This window comes from Trachymyrmex cornetzi, unplaced genomic scaffold (genome assembly GCF_001594075.2).
Source record: "Trachymyrmex cornetzi isolate Tcor2-1 unplaced genomic scaffold, Tcor1.1 scaffold83, whole genome shotgun sequence".
Lineage (NCBI taxonomy): Eukaryota > Metazoa > Arthropoda > Insecta > Hymenoptera > Formicidae > Trachymyrmex > Trachymyrmex cornetzi.
In genome coordinates this window covers 3688348-3708072 of record NW_017300169.1, presented here as the reverse complement: position 1 = coordinate 3708072, position 19725 = coordinate 3688348, and the positions used below count along the sequence as shown (strand labels likewise).

At 34.1% G+C, this 19725-nt stretch overlaps 1 protein-coding gene across 4 annotated transcripts in view; it reads left to right on the top strand.

Annotated features, from left to right (window-relative positions):
• Positions 1–19725, top strand: part of LOC108768886 (pleckstrin homology domain-containing family G member 5) — a 169093-nt gene that overhangs the window by 72019 nt on the left and 77349 nt on the right. The gene's annotated exons all lie outside the window — the stretch shown is intronic.

Below are 19725 nucleotides of genomic sequence, written 5' to 3'. Positions count from 1 at the left end.
CGTACCTTTTTACTTTTATGCATGATTCGATTCCGCCTGCGAATCCGGACGAGATGTAAAAGTGCACGATTGAGTTGGTGTCCGGAAGATAAAGCGAAGATTTCACAGCTTTGGACTCAGAGCGATAGACGAGTACCACGAGATTTACTGCCAGCTGTAGCGAGAGGGAGCAAGAAAGACTTCGGCAAAAGAGATGAAATAAGAATAAAAACCGCAGCATGAGAAAGTAGCGGCGATTTCCACGCAGTGGTGTATTCACCTACACAAAAAGAATGATTTTGCTGAAGTATCTAAAAATTTAGCTAGACACCGATCTGAAAATAATTTTGTCGGATCGTTAACATAATTAGGAATCTTAAGTATGATGAGCAATGCTACAAAAAGCACATTTTTTAACAATCAGTGAGCATCCTATATTATTTTTTATAAAATTATTTTTATACCTTATCTAGCATTTATTGATATCCACATCATTTGTTTGCGTTTCCTACAATTTGCTATCGCTGTTAAATATTTCATATTTAGAATATTTCATATTTACAAGGAGAGACTCAAAATTGGCTTTTATCGATTTTAACGACCACGAATTACTATTCTCTAAATCTTTTTGGAGTGAAATCTCACTCTAAAAGAGTGAAAATATTTCCTTTCTTGAACAAGAGCGAGAAGTTTTCAAGACTGACGTTTTCTTTTTTCAAGACTGGCTCAATTTTCACTCCAAAAAATTAAGAGAGTACCTTAACAGATTTTAGAATAAATTGAAGCTTTGGAGAGTTTCCACTATTACGCTACTAATACTCAAGTATAAACGTTCCTATATTAAAATTGGCATGTCACGTTTTTTTGAAGTCTTTTTTCAAAGGGATGTTGGAGTACTCCGATTTCGATGTGGCTTCGTATTCGGGGGTTCTAGGCATCGCTCATTCCGAAATCGTGATAAAAATTTCGAAATTCAAAATGGTTGAACCAATATGGCGGACGGAAATGTTACCGAAATCCTAAAGGTTCTCCGATTTCGGTGAAAATTGGTATCATGAGATTTTCGGGTTGCTCGTTTCGAATTCGTGTTCAAAATTTGGAAATTCAAAATGGCTGAACCAATATGGCGAATGGAGATTTTATGGAAATTTTAAAGATTTTTCGATTATGGTGTAATTTGTTTTTAGGGGGTTTTGGGGTCGTTCATTTCGATCTCGTTCAAAATTTAAAAATTCAAAATGGCTGAACAAAATGGCTGTCGGAAATGTTACGGAAATCTAAAAGATTTACCGTTTATGATGGAATTTGGTATTAGCGGGTTTATGGGGACGCTCGTTTCGAAACCGTGTTTTAAATTTGGAAATTCAAAACGGTTGAATTAATATGGCGGACGGTAATGTTACGGAAATTTAAAAGGTTCTTCAATTTTGGTGAAATTTGATCGGAAGATAGGGTTGTATTTAGGGAAATGTTGGTGGAGGTAGTATGGAGGGAGGGGAAGTGGAACGAGAGTATGAAGGAAATGAAAGGAAGAATAAGGGAAGTTTTGGGAAATATAGAAAAGGAGAGGGGTAAGGAAAGGAAGGGAATGGGATGGTGGGGTAGGGAATGTAGAGAAAAGGAGCGAGTGAGAAGGATATTAAGGAAAGGTAATTGAAGGGGGGGCAGGAATACAGGAAAGAAAAAAGGGAATATAAGGAGCTGTGCAAAGAAAAAAAAGGAGAATGAGAGATGGGAAAGGAAAGTGGAGGGAGCGAAGAGTGAGAGGCGATGTGGGAAATAGTAAACAGGGAAGATAAATAGGGAACATAAATACAACCGATTTAGAAAATTAAATACACAGTATTTATGCGCTATTTATGCGCTACTATTTCCAAGCACTTTTGGTTTTTGCGCTGCAACACTTAAGGCACTACTCTCTTGGAGCCAACAGTTATATTCACTCCTAAGTTACGTATGCCTAGCTGGCCCCCTCACTAACCCAAATTTAAATGAAAAAAATATAGGATAATGCGCTATTTTTATGCGCTACCTGTATCCGCAAAAAAAATTTTTGCGTTCATTCCGTTTAGCTAAAAAAAATTTTTTTCTGGGGGGACTGACAAGTAAACCTACCCAAGTGCCACCCGCCGATCTTAATGAAACTTGGCATACTTTCAAAACACCGAAAAATATTGGATACGTATTTTTTTATACGTCCCCATAAAGCGTTTTAGGGGTACAAACCACCCCCACAATATAAAAATTAACCCTTTTTGTGACTTGTGAAAAAATATAAAATTAATAACTAACAATTAAGTAGCGTTAATCTTACAAAAATGTATTCGGATTTGGAAAATTAAATACACAGGATTTATGCGCTATTTATGCGCTACCTGTATCCGTAAAGAACAATTTTTGCGCTCATTCCATTTAGCTGAAAAAAAAATTTTTTCTCGGGGGACTGAGTATACAGTCAGTCAGCCCACCCACCCGTTAAAAAGAACCGATTTGGAAAATTAAATACACAGGATTTATGCGCTATTTATGCGCTACCTGTATCCGCAAATAAAAATTTTTGCGCTCATTCCGTTCGAATTCGAGCATTCGTGAGAAAACGATTATGAGAAAACAAAAATTTCAACGTAACAATCGTTTGCAAACGACGAGCAAACGAATGCAAAATGAAGTGAATGCAAAAACAAAATATTCGATTTTTTATTATTGGGGGGCTAGCGTACAGTTGGCCCCCAAAATTTAAATTTCGTATAACTTTTGAACAAAAAAGAAAATATTCGATTTCACTATTCGGAAACACGAACTGAACGAATCCAACACACTCGGTGAGCTCGGGCGCCAGGTATCTTCCTCTCGTCAGGTTGATGTTCAAATGAAACATCACCTGGCAAAAAGTGTATGAAGATTTTCTCCTCTAACGTAAAACAAAAAAAAAAGAAGCAACACATGTACCATGGTAACATTAGCGTTCGATAATAAATAATTGTATTATAAAATTGCTAATGGTATTTAACTAAAGAATTCCATCCACCATATTGACTCAACCACTTTGAATTTTCAAATTTTCAAATTGCCATAACGATTCGGTCTTTTTTTTAATTCAAACATTTTGAATCCAGATTCGTAATATTATATTTCATAATGTCTAAAAAGGAGAGTACAATGGAGGGGTGCGCGCGTCACGCGCGTAGAGGATGTGCTACTCTATATAATAAACTCTAAAGGAAATGCCGCTACTAAATTTAATGTTGAAATATCTCTGAAAAGGTTAATCATCTACGCCCAAAAAAAAATGGAGGGACAATTATATTCAAGGGAAAATGCTTTATAATTCTGTCAAATTTCATTGAAATCAGTAAGGCCACTTTTGAGCCTCCCCTTATCAATATCTTTCCCCAAAGGAATGCAAAGGTTTACAGATTCTCGACTGTAGTTTCCCTTAAAGTTTTCAGTGCTCTCAAATCCGCTACTACGCCTCTCTCGAGAATTTCCATCTGCCATCTCTCGTTTCTTCATGTCATTCCGGTCTTTCCCTTTCCTCCTTTGCACTCTTGCCCCCCCCCCCTTCCCAGAGTGTCCGGAGGGACGGATTCCTCGCGCTCTTGTAATAGAAGTGTCATCCGAAAATGTTTTCTATTCCCAGACGCTACAATCGCGTTCCTCTCCTCCTGTGATTTTTATTGGCTCAGTAACTTCGCTATTCATCATCTGGCTTTTCCTTTTCGATATTAGCATTCCGACGCCATGTAATTCGCTTGGATTATTGCGGTCCTCCGATGATGAAATTCGTTATCTTAGCTCGGAGTGAAAATTCAAAAAGCCCTCTAAGGATGATAAATATCTAGATTAGCGTTTTTCTACCTTTTCCTCCAATTTACGGTATATTAAATAACGAGCAAAATTTATGGAGATACATTACTGAATACATATGTTCAGCGCTAGTATAGGTTTCTTATATAAACATCATTAACACATATACTTAAAAATATAGTACAAAAGTTTATTTCTGAAAATATTTTTCCCAAAATATTCTTTTCAAATTATGTTTTACTTCACGTTATATTCGCTCTTTACTTATTCCTAAATATTTTTTCGCTTTTTTTTTACCTTCTCCAACATCTTTGCGGCACACATGGAAACCCTTTGCAGTCCATCGGTTGAAAAACTCTGACTAAGATAAATGATTTACTTTAAAAAAAAATTCTACTCTCTTTGAAGGTATAGAATATTAAATTGACGCTTATAAAATATTTCAGTTTATTATGAGTATACAGCATTCTGCACTCTGTTTACTATTTCGCGAAATGAGATATTTCATCACGTAACTCAAATCGAAATAGAAATTCTTCTCGACGACAGAATAAAACAAAAGAAAAATGATCAGTCAAAAGGGAAAATGACGATCGAAGGCTCAAATAACACGTCAATGAGCGGAACGCTGCGAAGAAAGGTCACTTTAGCTCTTACGTCAATTCCTCGCGGCGGATCGCGCATCAACCGTAACCACTGCGTGTCGGTAATGGCCTTTGCGTCGACCACGACCACTTGCGCGTCCGATCGCGACGCGACCGCTACCACTGAACGCGATCGATCAGACCCGTACCGTGGTCGGTTTCCTCGGTCGGTCGTTAACGTTAAACCGAATCACCGTGGGCGGTACAGGAAAGAAAGAAGGATTTATCGTCTTACCCGCGACTTCGTCGTATCTCCTAATCCCGTCTAATAGCGGCATAAATTCGTGCAGTAAGTATTCTTAACGTCTTACCTCGCTAACGGGTTTTTTCATTTTTTTTTTTCGTCGATCACACGAGCGACTTACAGCAAAGACATATTTCCTACCGTTCGATCACGATCATCGGTAAAGAATTAGAATAACTTTCACTCTTCTCTTTTTCTCTCCCCACCTTCCCGATTACGCTGTCGTTATTATTGGTTGCGTTCAAAATTCTTTAATATGATCGGTTTATATATTTATATCCAGTGAAAAACGAGGACCAATCATATTGAAGAATTTTACAGCAGTTACAAAGCTGTGTTGAACGCAGCCATTGTGATCGAAATTATTGAAAGCTCAATTTGCGAATACGCTGCGAATGAACGTAGCGAAAATATGTAACTTGCGCGTGCAAATTCCTTTTATAACTGGTCGTTTAGACGATCTTAACCGTGTGCATAAACGTTCGCTGAAATGTGCTTGCATAATGCTAAGTCATAACCATTGTGCTTGTGCTCGGCGACTTAGTTAAATGATGTTACAACGCCGGCTTTCTCGACTCATTCTGGATTGACAATTATTGCTCTATCTCCAGCGCTTGCTGTCAACGTTGGAAAAGCGAAAAGTTAGTGACGGAGACAATCGTTTAAAGAGAACGTTTGCAATACGTGTCTTCTTGCTAGGATTCATTTGTATTATGCAGTACTCGCAAAATCATATCTATTTGCTTCACGGAAATCTCTCCCTGTCGTCGTCGGAGGCAGGTGGCATTATCTGGTAACGAGACGTAATATGTCAAGAGATTTCTCTCTTCGCGCGATGTACATTCTTTATGAGAAAGCAATTATTTCTTAATCTCAACGAATATTTTGATATTTATATAATTACAGACATTGATCATAATATTTAAAACGATTGTAAAATGGAACATTGTTCTATTTAATTAGAAAACAAATTTTAGATATTAAAAGGTTGTAATCAGTCACATTTCATAAGTTTAAAGATGTCTGTGTCACAATTTAAAGTGTTGAAAAATATAAAAATTTCATAGATTGTTTTATTATTACGTTTGAGTATCTGTATAAAAAATTTAGCACAATTCTCTTGTTGATAAGATTGTATTAGAATTTCTCTCACTAATGTTTTAGCTGTACAGTATCAGCTAAAAGTTGAGTTATTTAATTTTTTTGTTTGCTTTGATTCTCATGTAAAATCGCAATTTTACTTATTGGCAAATTTGAAGAAGTAGCATTACGAATTAAATCAAATTTAATATATATACGATTAAAATTCTAATAAATATTCGTATAAAAGTTTATTTGAATTCCCTTACTCTTTAAAAAAAATTATTTATGTAAAACTACAGCAAAATATGGTAATTGCGCTGTATAAGTTATTAAAAGCCAAATAATTGTTATTTTGGTTTTTTTTTGTAGTTAGTTTCAGAGCCTCTATTAACGATACAATTTTTTTACTGATAGTAGCTAATATTCGTTTTTTGACTCATTTTTTTATTAATTAACTTTTAGCTGATACTGTACAGCCAAAATATTATAGACGCTCTTGTATTTCTGTATTTATTAAACGAGCTTTATTTTAATACGCTTTTAATTTAAGACAACTCCAAAGATAAGTGAGAGTGACAGAAATTCTAGTCCATTTTATAGAGGTAGCTGTACATTTTACCCGTTATTGTTACACGCGATGCAGACATCTGCAATATTATTGTCGCAATTATATGATTTCGGTAAGCGACAGATGCTCGATTCGTTGTCACCGTGAGCTTTGCCATTCTTCGCTCGGTCGCTATCATCCGAAGATGCTTGCTCCGGAATCGAATTGCAAGCGTGGGCGAACCCACGCGGAAATATCTTGAAAGTTATGCAGTGCAGGATTTCTCGATGAATGCACAAATAGAACAAAGAATAAATTTGATGAAAGAAATATTTATGTTTATGTATCTGTTACAATTAATAAAGTGTTAACTTTAGTAAATGTGTGCATTGACTACAACAGACTACAGTAAATATTATATATACATTCATTGAGTTAACACTTGAATTGTGACATATACATATACAATAAAGATTACAAAAAAATTATTTTTCAAAAAACATGAAATTTTAATTTTAGTTATTTTTACAACATATATGATTATTTTATTATTTAACGGTCTAGCTGGATCTTAAATGCTTGTATGATTCTGTGTGAATTTATATACTACGTATGTAGTACCGTTAAATAATAAAATAATCACATATGTTGCAAAACTAACTAAAATAAAATTTTATGCTTTTTAAAAAATAATTGTTTTGCTTGTATTCTGTGTGAATTTATATACTACATACATAGTATATATATATAAATTCACACAGAATTATACAAGCATTTAAGATCCAACTAGACCGTTTAAGACATTGATTTCTATAGTTTGTATTATTACATATATACGATCCTATAATATGTTTTGTAATTGTTTAAATTATTGTTTACTTTTAATATTTATATTTATATTTAACTAATTTTTTGTTAAATTCACTTTTTTAACTTTTTATTCAATAATTAAAAATATTTTTTATAATGTTGCACAATAGTCATTTGTAATATAACACAAAAGAATTGCATTTTAGCAATATCATGAATAAAAGACATTTTATCTAAAACATAAATAAGATGTTCTATTTTTAGATATAAATAATGACGTCCAATAAACGCATCTTCCTGAAAGACGTAAAATTTCCTACTTCACAAACAGAATTAATAATATCTGTCGTATAGCAGCTTATAATACTTTAAAAGATTTACAGCAATATGAAATATTCAAATAATCGAATAAAAAACGAATAGTAAAATCTTGAGGACTTCAGAGAATTTAGAATATTCTTCCTTTATAAAATTAATCTAGGCCACTGTGCGAAGGAGCAATGTAAAATTTATGATTATTGGCATGAGCACGAACTTTCATTGGAAGGATGCTTTCGTTCGATCATAAAGAAATTTTGCATTGGGTGACGAGTTTTACATTCAATCTGACTTTATAGAGACTCGAGAGACTTCTTTGATGAGTTACAATAGCATCGTGACTTATTACCCGGAATACCTGGTGTATGATTATTTTAATTAAATGCATCCGACGTTCGAAAAATATTTTCTTTTATTTTATTGTTAAGCTTAACAATTTAATGCTGCAAGCAATATTCACGCGAGAACTGTATGTAGATATCATGGAATAAAAAGCAATGTCGGTAAAAATAGCAGTTTTTTTTATTTCTTTTTCTGTTTCTATATCCTCAACTTTTTCTATTGAAATAGAATGAAAAATATTTAAAAAATGTGAAAAGTATTTAAATTAAGATTTGTTTGTGTATTCTTTTAATATTGATTTAACTGTAAGACTAGATCGATGCATTTTAAAAGCTCGATTCATAGACATTATTTTTACCGTTGAATAATCAACAAATACATAGGCAAAGTAAAACTTTTGCATAACTTTCCACCACTTCTATTTGTGAAAGATCACGTTCATCTCATTATGCAAACTTTAACACGCAGAGTGAGATTACATGCAGCCGGTCACTTGAATCAAGTTGCCATTCAAGTGTGGTAGAATATAATTGCGTTTTGCGCTTTGCCAGGGCATGTACTTACAATACTTGTCAATGCATGATGCATGCAATAAAATCGAATATGTATTTCCTCTCGCAAAATCGCTCTAGTTGAGCAAGTGAATCGAACACAATTTATTGAGACATAAGAGGATAAAAATCTCAAAATGCATATACAATGTATTATATAATCTGATGAAATATATTCGAACCAAAATCGCATGAAGAAATTGCAAAGGAAGGTGGCACTTTAGGGCTAAAATTTAGAAAAACAGTTTATCTTTATATTATGTGGTCTATTCTAAATTCAAATATAAGGTTTAAAATTATCAAAAACCTAGGGGGAATTTTATGAGAACGCAACTTTTCTACATAATAATTTTGTAGCAAATATCTTTCAATGAACAAATGGTAAATGTGAACAAAAAATTCTTCCTATATGTTCAGAATGAAATGTTGTAATGTTATATTCGTTCGCAAAATTAATTATTGAAAAAATGTTTAAGGATTGTATTATGAAAAAATATCAGTATCCCATTTATTTTAACATTCAGATAATTATCCCGATTGAGCTTGCTTCTGATTTCTTTTGCAAAAATTGCGGTTGAAGCCCTATTCGCTTCACTGTCGTATTATCGTACTTGTCAAGCACAGGCAAAGGATTACAATGCGTATATGTTCCTAGCGTTACCACCATGGTAAATGGAGAATGGATTATACGGACCGTAGACGGATAAGAGCGATACTGGTCGATGTTAACCAAAGCCACCGGCAGTGCTTTGATGTAAAATTGAGATAGTAAGAGAAACGCGCCAGAACTGTAATGTTACATGACACGGTGTAGCATTACATTTTACAAAACGCAGTATCCTCCGATAATTTCTTCGACAAACGATTTTACTTTGCCTCGTGGTTTTTACTGTAATGCGGAAAGCAGAAAAATGGGTTGAAAGGAATAATACATGAGATATTCCTATGAAAGCGACGTCGATGGATATTAATTTTTTAGGGCACGTTATAAAGATATTCTTTTTTAATGATATTTGAATGAAACGCATTGTTCCGACACAATCGCGCGTTTTAATTGCCCTCTACGTTAAATAAATGAAATATTCTCTAGAAAAAGTTTTGCTTCGTGCGATAAATGTTTTGTCATATCGCGAGTTACGTGTAAAAGTGGATTGCAATTGAAACAGTAGAGGAAGCACTTTATTTTTGAAATATTGGGAAAAAAGTTATTGGGATGAGGCCAAAAGTAATACAAGTTGGAGGACATTCATTCAAAGCAAGTTTTCACGTAACTCGAGAATGATTTTATCTGTACTGCAAAATTTCCAATAAATTTTGTCTACATTTAGAGCAAGTTTTCATGTAACTCGAGAAAGATTTAATCTGTATCGCAAAATTGCTAATAGATCTTGTCTGCTAATTTAATGATATTGATGGAAACCATGTATACGCTCTTTGAACAGAGAATATAACAGAATTGCCACAAAACTGGAAATCAGGAAATCAGGGAATTGAAAACGATCAGAAAAAAGTCAGAGAATTTTGCAAAATTGCAAATTTGCGGAAAACTAAAATTTTTAATTTTAAAGAAGTTAGTTTTAAAGAAAAATGCAAGCAGTGTCAATAATAATAATAATTTACATTATTGTTATATTGATTTCTCAATAAAATATTTAACAGTTTCCAAATCAGGATAAAAATATCAAAAATATTATTAAAAGTTAGAGAAAATTAAGAAATTTTGTTTATAAATCAGTAAAAAATTGTGGAATTTTAGGATGAAAAATTTATGACAACCCTGTATAAAAACGTTAATTGTAAGTGTGTATATATATATATATATATATATATATATGGAAGAAAAAGGTACTATGGTAAACAGATAGATGTCGTTCCTATTGAAGAGCTTTGTTTCGATTTCCAGAAGACCTACATAGATCCTAGTGTTAGATAATAAGAGATACGTGCGATGCGTTCACGCGGAGTAGCGCGGCGCGCCGTCCTTGGCGGTTTTTGGCCGGCGGGGTAGGTGGCTGCGTTCGAAATATCGGCCGAGGAGAACCGCGCTCTCCTATCGAGTTCTCCCTTCAGTGCGACGCGCGACCTAACACCGGCAGGACCGACGCCGCCCTCGCCCCCGTGTGAAGCTGAATAAGATCTGCGGATCAGCCACGAAACGAGAGAAAGCTTGAAATCGAAAAAGATCGAAAATCTCCGCGGGATACTGGCCACATGGTCGTCGAGTGAGTTGTAGGATTGAGGAAAGGTTGTGCGAGCGATATTTCAGAAAAGCCGATCTTATTGGGAAAGAAGATAAAGGGGGTGAAAGAGTCAACAGAGAGGGGAGGAAATTTCAGCAGAAATTCTGAGGAAATTTCCTCAGAATCTTCTTAGTCGAAAATTATCAAGCAATTCATTTAATCTCCATTTATAAAATATGACAGAATAATTTCGGTGTATAACAAATACGATAAGAAATCGACTGTACGGAAGAAAAGTCAATACAGAAAGTAAAATTTATAGGACAAATAATATGCGAGTATAGTTCGCGACATATGGAAATGCGCACGCTGTTTCGGAAGTAAGAATTGAATAGCTTGAAAAAGCGAATTCTGAGAAGGAAGTCCCGTTGCGAGAGAAAATTACTGGACAAAACGGAAACGCTCCACTGCCAGAATGTCATCGTCGACGAAAATCGAAGGTAAATTCTCGTTTATGTTTGTGTGAGCGCGCCTGATTCACTGTACTGAAAATCAAGTCTCCTATTCAGCAGGGAAGATATTGATTAAAACAATTGGTTGATGATTATTGAAAAACCGCATTGTATTGGACGCCATATGTATCGAAATTTTATAAAGGTTTCAAATTAATGAAATGGAGATGGTAGGTGGTAAAAAAAAATTTTAATTGTATCTCTCCAATTCTCGAAAAATTGTGTGCTCGCTGTTAATTTCACAAAATATCATTTTTACACAATTTTGGCAGAAACTTTTTAAAAAACCTTGACCATGTCTAAACTTTTAATTGAATATTGATATAAATATTTGTCTACATAGGCTTTATATTTATAGCGTTTTTACAAACTTTTATAGGCAATATTTTTAATGAAAAGTTATCATTTCACAGTAAATGTTTATCGTATCGTTTTATAGCAAATATTCATTCACAAATAATCATCGCGATTACCGTATAGCTATTAGAATCTAATAATATGATATTTACTGAGTCAGTAAAAGTTATAAAAAAATTATTAGTATGTTATTTATAGATCGTCCATAGATACATCCTGTTCAACATATAAATATCATTACATTTATATTTAAATATAGAAAGAGATTCATAAATAAGAGAGATTTATACAGTAAAGATTTTTTATAAGAAAATTTTTTCAAATATTTACAGAGATAAAAAAGAGAAAACATACAGATATTTCTTACAACATTACTGAAATACTGTTACTTTATCACGCAGATATTGATTGTTTATTCAAATTACTGATAAAAATTGGTTAAATGGACGTGCGATATTTATTGTCAAAGCACTTGTTAAATAAATAAAACATTCTACTACGTTTACTTAATGCACAAAAGAAAGAGAGAGAAATTTAATTTACGTTTTTATATATTTAACGGAAAAATGAAGCAAAAAATTTGATGACATATATTATCCTTCATAGCGGTATTTTGCCGCGTCACATGGTCACATGGTTGCCTTTTCATTCCGAGTAATAACCATAGAGGAAAAATATTTCCAGGACACATTTTGTTTGTAATTCTCGTCGGCATCCACACGCGCAATCGCGAGCGCTTTGTTGCGCCGATTTGCGCGCCGAAAAGTTTAAATCGTAAAATCAATATGGCTCGCAGCGTCGACGATAATTGAATCGTTTGCTGAATTGCAAAACGGTCGTTTCGTAGGCGTTGCAAATTCAGAGAATTTAAAGAAAAACTAGGGCTACAACTTATAGAGAAAAAAAGAGAAAGAAAAATTAGATCAATAAAATCAATATGAATATTCAATCAATATAAATGGCAGTTTTTAATCCGTAAATATTTGCTCGCATTATTTATACACATTTAGTTAGCTTTTTGGGTGGCAAATCACGGCGCGTGAATGCACGCGGTTAAACCCCAATCGCTGAATTCCATTCGACCGATAACGTTTTTTTCGTTTCTCTTAATCACTATGTAGATGTAACGTTTCAATATTGTAGCAAAATCGAGCTTGAAATTACATTGTGCTAATATTAATTAAATTATTTCCATTGTAACGTTATATAAATAAAATTTTCCGATTTTCCCTTTCGCAACGATCCACCACTCTTTGTCGTATCATTTGAAATGACGAGCAAATAAATTACAAACAATTCCTATTGTCAGAATGATTCTGAAAATGCCGTTTCCACAAAATTTTGAATTTTCGTGAACGTTGCACTGTCTTCTTTCCAGTTTACACAAATTTTATGACTTTTTGGGAGAACGAAAAGAGAAGCGTTACTTGAAATTTACAGCGAGACACGCAATATGGAGTGTATCGTAGCAGTGTTAAATTCATCAAATTATACTCATTGTTAATTTGAGTTATTTTTAATCTATAAGTCACCTACTGCTTTTACTTAATATATCGTTAATTTAACTAAAACATATAATAGAGTTAAACAATTTAAGTTGACAAAAAGGAATTAAATTTGACTCAATTTAGTTTATTATATACTGAGTGCATATATGAGGTCTGTTTTTTTTGTTACTGCACTTTCTGAACTGGTACACACAGTGCAATAAGTTAAGTGAAACAAGTATACGTTTGTTTCATTTCATTTTATTGCACCGGTTCAGAGTGCAGCAATAAAAAATAGATCTATGGACGTTGTTTACTTTGAAATTAAACAAATAAACGGATTGACACATATGGAAGTTAAAAATAATAAGATGTTATATATTTAACTCAAGAGATTAGGCTGCCATTGCTCCTTTAATATCTAAGTGCATGATGTCCGTCCGGTTACATCCGACTCGACGGGCGGGAACTCATCGGCAAATGCAAAAAGATTGCGTAGAGCAAGACTGCTACATAAATTAACAGTTTCCGCGGTCTGCGAGGCACCGCCGTCCCTCATTTCGATCGAACTCGCCATCGATCTGCCTCGCTTTAACGTCGGCACGCGGGACCGCGCTGACAGCTGCATTCGGTCTCGAAATCGCTTGGTACCGCTTGATAAAGCAATCCGATTCACGTTGTCCGCTGGTCCCGCCGACTTGACTATCAATTTCACGGCGATTTGAGCGCGCGGCATTACAGAATTGTAAATCCATTCGACGACAACGACGCTTCGCCGAGCGTGCACAGCTGTCGACACGGTCGACAATTACGAGATACGATCTCCGTTATCCTTCCCCCTTCGCTTCCTCGCGGAAAACGAAGTCACGTCCGATGACGTTGTCGCTCAGTTTCCAGTTTGCTGAAAACTATTACAGGGTCGCCACAAACTGGAAATCAGGAAAATCAGGGAATTGTCCGGGAAATTGAAAACGTACAGAGAAGTCAGGCAAAAATCAGGGAATTTTATAAAATTTTCTGTAAAATTAAAATTCTTGGCTTTAAATAAATTTAATATATGGACATCACACCTGTACTTGGAATACTACCAGCTTAACAATGAAAAATGCAAGCAGTGTCAGCAACATTAATAGTAATTTATATTACTATTTTAAATTTATTTCTCAACAAAATATTTAACGTTTGCTAAATCAGGAGGAAAATACAAAAAATTTGAAAATATTATTGGAAGTCAGGGAAAATCATGAAAATTTGTCTGGAAATCAAGGAAAAATTATTTAAAAAATAATATTAGTGTTTTCGATTCTTCTTTCTGTGCGGAAAATTTTTCGGATAACGCGTGTACCAACGGCAAGAAGATCGAGAACACATGATCTTGCAGCTGTTGTCGCTGGGGAATAGAGTACATCCAGTTCGTATTATTGCAACGGTTGCGTGTTAAACATCTATCGTTGCGCTCCGGACTATTTCTAATGATATTGAAATAATACGAGTTGAAGGTTTTCGCGGTACGAAATTGCTGCATTTTAAGCTGCGGCCATTCCATTAACCTAAGCAGCTTTTCTCCGGTTTTAACAGGACCAATTTTGGGAACGTATCACTTATTTTACATTCAAAAGACTTCTCCTTAAAACAGATGTCTAAAGCAGATGTTTCAGATAATGTCGGGAAACGAAAATGTACAATATATTTACAACTTTTCGTATAATGGGATAACTTTGGCACAAAATCGTGGTAACTTTGCTCCAAATTTTCATAATGTCCAGACAGCACGCATGTCAAATCAGGACGTACGTGATATCTAGGTATTTTTTTTTTTATTAGAGTCAAAGTTATCCCTACTGGGTCAAAGTTATTTTATTTTATAATAGTTATCAAATCTTTACCGTAGAGTTTTTCTCAAGCAGCAGTTACGATGAAAAACCATCGGCGGACGCGAAGTGTTAAAGAACGCGATAAAAATTGAACATAGACTTAGCAATCCTTTGTGGTTTGAATTATTTCTTGCGAATTACCGAAAATCAAGGATTTTATTTTCTATTTAATTCTATCGATTCAATATAAGTCAAAGAATTATCATCTCTTAGGAATTATTTCACATCGAAGATTTTACTTTTAATTTAATCGATCTATTACGTTAAAGAATTATTTAAAAGAATTTTTTGAACTTTTTCTAAAAATATAGTATGTTGATTTCAATTAAGGTATAATTCGAACGTTTGAAGAATATACGAAAGACAATCGCAAAACTTCAAATTCAGTTCGTAGGACCGCGAAGCCTCGGAAAGACGCATCTGTTTGTCATCCAGGTATATACGATTACGACATTCTTGTGCGATGGTCATTGATATATATTGGACGTTTCGCTTTATCGAAAACTGATTTACATCGCCTTGAGCACTGCGGCACTCAATCCTATCCGCGTATTGTTCCTCTATTATCCATCGGCGCCGCATCCAATGCGGTCATTGCGTCCACCGCAATTTCAATTCTCTCTGTCTCCCCGATGATGCATGTCTCACGCTTGTATTGTGATATATAGCACGGTAATTTCAACGCACTGACAGATGCTCCGTCATTCTCGAAAGAAACGTTCGCGTAACAACCAGAGACTTGTCGCGATATATTTTTTTTTGTTGCGATATTAATTAACTGTAACGTAATACTAACCAACATAATCAATACTAGAAATTTAAAATGTCTATTACGGTCGAAGTTGGATCTTCATTGCTTTAGATAATTCAATCTTGAATTACTAATATATACTATATATGTACTTGCATATATACCATATTGTAGTCTTTTCAAACTACGCATCAAATTGTTTTTCTGGACTATAAACGCAATTAAAACTACTCTAGTAATCGCGAATTAAATTGACAAGCAATTTAATAATTTGGTGCTACCATCAAGCATCATATTATAAAGCTGTTTATATGTTGAAACTGTTAATAAATTTATTGCGAAAAATGTTACCTCGGCCGGGACTTGAACCCGGATCTCTTGTATTCCGCACGAGCGTCCTAAGCCATTAGATCACCGAGGTGAATTGATCAACAGAAATAACTGATAAGAGTGCGATTCGCCTTAAGTATGAATGTGATAAATCCTCTCGGTCTTTGTAATAAAAAAGTTGTAAAATAATCTTGACAATTTTATTAATATAATTTAGGATTTAAGGGCCAAACTTAATTTAAAAATTCTAAAAATTTTTTGTATTATTAAACGGAAAGAACGATTTTACTGAAGTCTAAAAATTTAGGTAAAGAGGCCTGATTCTTCAAAAATTTTAAGTATGAAAAATTAGAGAAATCTATAATATACGTAACATATACTAAAGTATTTTCGTATTTTTCAAAAATCCAGGCCCAGATCTGAAAATAATTTCCTGGAATATTAAAACAATTATATAATAAATTTAATCATAATAAGTTTGCAAAAGGTTTTCACATTCTAACAATCAACATCCAACAGAATTATTTTCAAATCTAACTGAATTTTCAGTTAAGTATTTCAACGAAAGCATTCTTTCTGTGTACGCGACTGTTAGATGAGAGAGGAGGTTTAATAAATTCTACTTTAATTGCTGTACATATTATTTAATCGTGCTACATATTTTCGTCTTAATAATTTTACTTTCCCGCATTTCATCGCGTTTTCATCTCGCCGTGCGTTCTGTGTGACTCCAATCTGAAGTTTGCACATCAAAGGCATTTCGCAATTCTGCGGAAGAATTGCAAATGTCTGTACAGCTAGCAGGGTACTATCACATTTATGCAGCCACATCTACCGTATGTTATTCACGCGAATGTTTATACGTTCCCGGAACTATTTGTATCTCTGCTCGCGTCTCTTCCTCACGGATCATATGTGTGTGTCCACACAATTCCCACGCGTAATGATTCACCGAACGCGCCCAGGCGTGCCGGCGCGCGACGGATCATGCGATCGTACATTCAGCCATATCGATTTGCGAAACGGCGCGAAACAATATTTCGCGTTCTACTATATTGCGAAAAGTTTCTGTTTCACAGAATGTATTCGCACGTTCCATTTAATATTAACGTATCCTGCAAATACACTCTGCATTTTAAAGTCTTGGATATATTGTGATGTTGCGAAATTGTGTCGCAAATATCTTCGCGATTCTAAAATTTATGTTTTGAAACAAATATGCAGTGTGAAAAATAATAAATTTTAAAGTTTTATCTGTGTGTTTCTCTCTCTTTTTTACAATTATTTTTATAATATGTTAATTTAGAAACAGCACTATATTTTATTAAATATAGTAATTTCTCGTTAATATTCTCATAAAATGTGCTTTCAAAGTTATACATATTCAGCGTAAATCGATAAAAGTTTTAGCGAGCTTTGAAGTAGCTGTGCGACAGAAATGTATATTTCGTAGATTCTCATACAAGAAGCACTGTAGTTTAGCGTACGCTAGATTAATCACTAATCGAGCGAAAGAAAATAGCCGGTCGTTTCACGGAAATTGATCATGTGGGCACTAAAAGTCTCGAGAGTTCGCGCACGAATTTTCCGAGGAAACGAGGTCGTCGAAAGTCTTCTTTTCTCCGCGCTTGAATTGTGTATTAATTTTATATGGACTTCTACTTGCCCATAAATCAATCCAAGATCGCGACTGAATGACAAGGCTGCACTGAAAGAAAAATTTACCAAATTTTCTCTCTAAAATTTTTGAAGTGGAATTTAATTCTAAAAGTGACAAAGAATGAAAATCGAGCTAGCGTCGAAAAAGAGTGTCACAATTATCAATTTGAGATTTCATTCTTTAGAATTAGAATTTTACTCCAAAGATTTTAGAGAGTTAATATAATTTCTTTGATACAATAGTACTAAGTAAACATTTACTCACAGTAAATAAATATTCAGAAAATAAAAAATGATAGTGAAATCAAATTATTGGTTTTTGTATCAAGTAAATATATATGTTTATATTTAGTAAATATTTACTTAGAACTATTTAAACAAATATTTATTAAAATTTAGTTTTTTTTCAGTGTAAATGCAATCAAAATAGTAGTTTAACAGATTTAATTGCACACGGTTTCACATTGTTGACGTCATAGATATTTCACCTGACGGTCAACTTTTGGATCCCGCAGCAAGATCGTCGTATAATGAATCGAGCTGTCATCTTCATTTGTTTTTTACTGACTAGCCCTCTCACCGATGAAATTCATCATAAATTACAAATTCTTACGCGATAGACATACTTCTATTGTTAAGTCGAACAATATAAACTTCCTCGCGCCGTAAAAAGCCGCGTAAATCATAAAACATCGCGAACGTAAATCATAAAACTTTGCACGATGCTTCAGTTAGAGAACAGAAATATGTTGGAATCCTTACAGAAAACATAAAAATTCCATTTCTGAGAGAGAGATATATATATATATTCTTCCTCTTCTAATTCCGCGGAAATTGACTGTTGGCGTTAACCACACTGAGAAAAACGTTGGATCAAATAATTGTAGTGGTAAATGAACGAATCACAACTTTTTGGTTAAATCTATTAGAATTTTGATTGAGATAACTAGAATTCTGATTGGTATAATTATTCTAGCAAAAATAAAAATTCTAGTAGAATTTACCAAAAATATTGTATCAACCAGAATTCCGGTTATCTCAACTAGAATTCTAATAAATTTAACCAGAGAGAGAGAGAAAATTCTAATTCGTCCATTTTCAACCAGAAACTTTTTTCAGTGTATTATTCATAAGCATGTGGGATTAATAACGATTATCGCGAGGACTGAAATACAAATGTCTGTCTATTGACGAGGCACATTGTTGAGAACCAGGCGAGACTTCCTTGCATCACCAATATTTCGCATGTGTTTTCAACTATATTAAGCATCTACAATGAAATGTTAATGGGATCCTAAAGTAGTCTCTGTTTTACCGATTTACTAACTAACTAATCTTTCATATTTAAGCCTAATTCTAAGAACTCAACATTGTTTGTTCATGTAATTTCTAGTCTAAACCAAGATTGTTTTATAAACCTTAAGCCACATCAGAAATTGATCAAATGTGAAAAGAATAATCGACTTGTCAATTTCTTACGACTTAAGGCTTAAAACTTAAGTTTTACACCTTAAAATTTCATTATAGACACTCTGCTTTACACAATCTTATTCCGTAAGGGATTAAGACACCTGCACTGACGGAAAAATTTCGGAATCTCTCATCGTATCGTGATTGAGATTAATAATCTCTACACGTGCGTGATTATTTGATTCGACGTAACATTAATAGAGCAAGTAATCAAAGTCGATATCGCTATTTCATGCTATCAATTGAAAGGAAATTCAAAGGAACGGAGGACCGCACTTTAGAGCATGAAATGAAATTTCGCCGACTATAAAAAGTTAATTGCAAAATCAACGTCTCCGCTCTGTGAGAGAAAACTTTCCGTACAAGTTGGAGTTAATTTGGATAGCGATGATCGATGAGATTAACTCGCCCCGTAAGCGGAAAGGAAAAGAAAGAGAGACACAAATTCTCGAGAAAATCGGTAGAGCACGTACGGCCAAATTGCTTGTCCATCAAAGAAAGAATAATTCACAAACATAAAATACGAACGAATTACGTATTATTGCAAAGTTTTGACGACCGTCGCTGAATAAAATTTATCTTCTTGAGCAACATTACTACGCGATTGTGAAAAACTGACATACTTTTTTGGTGTGTCAATTTAAGGGGATGCTGACGTGACGGAATTACCAAACATTGCAGGTTAGAAAATTCTTTAAATTGACTTTTGAAAACCTTTTTACATGTTTAAAGCAGGGAATGGAAGTAACTCGTTACTTGTAACGAAATTACAGTTACAAG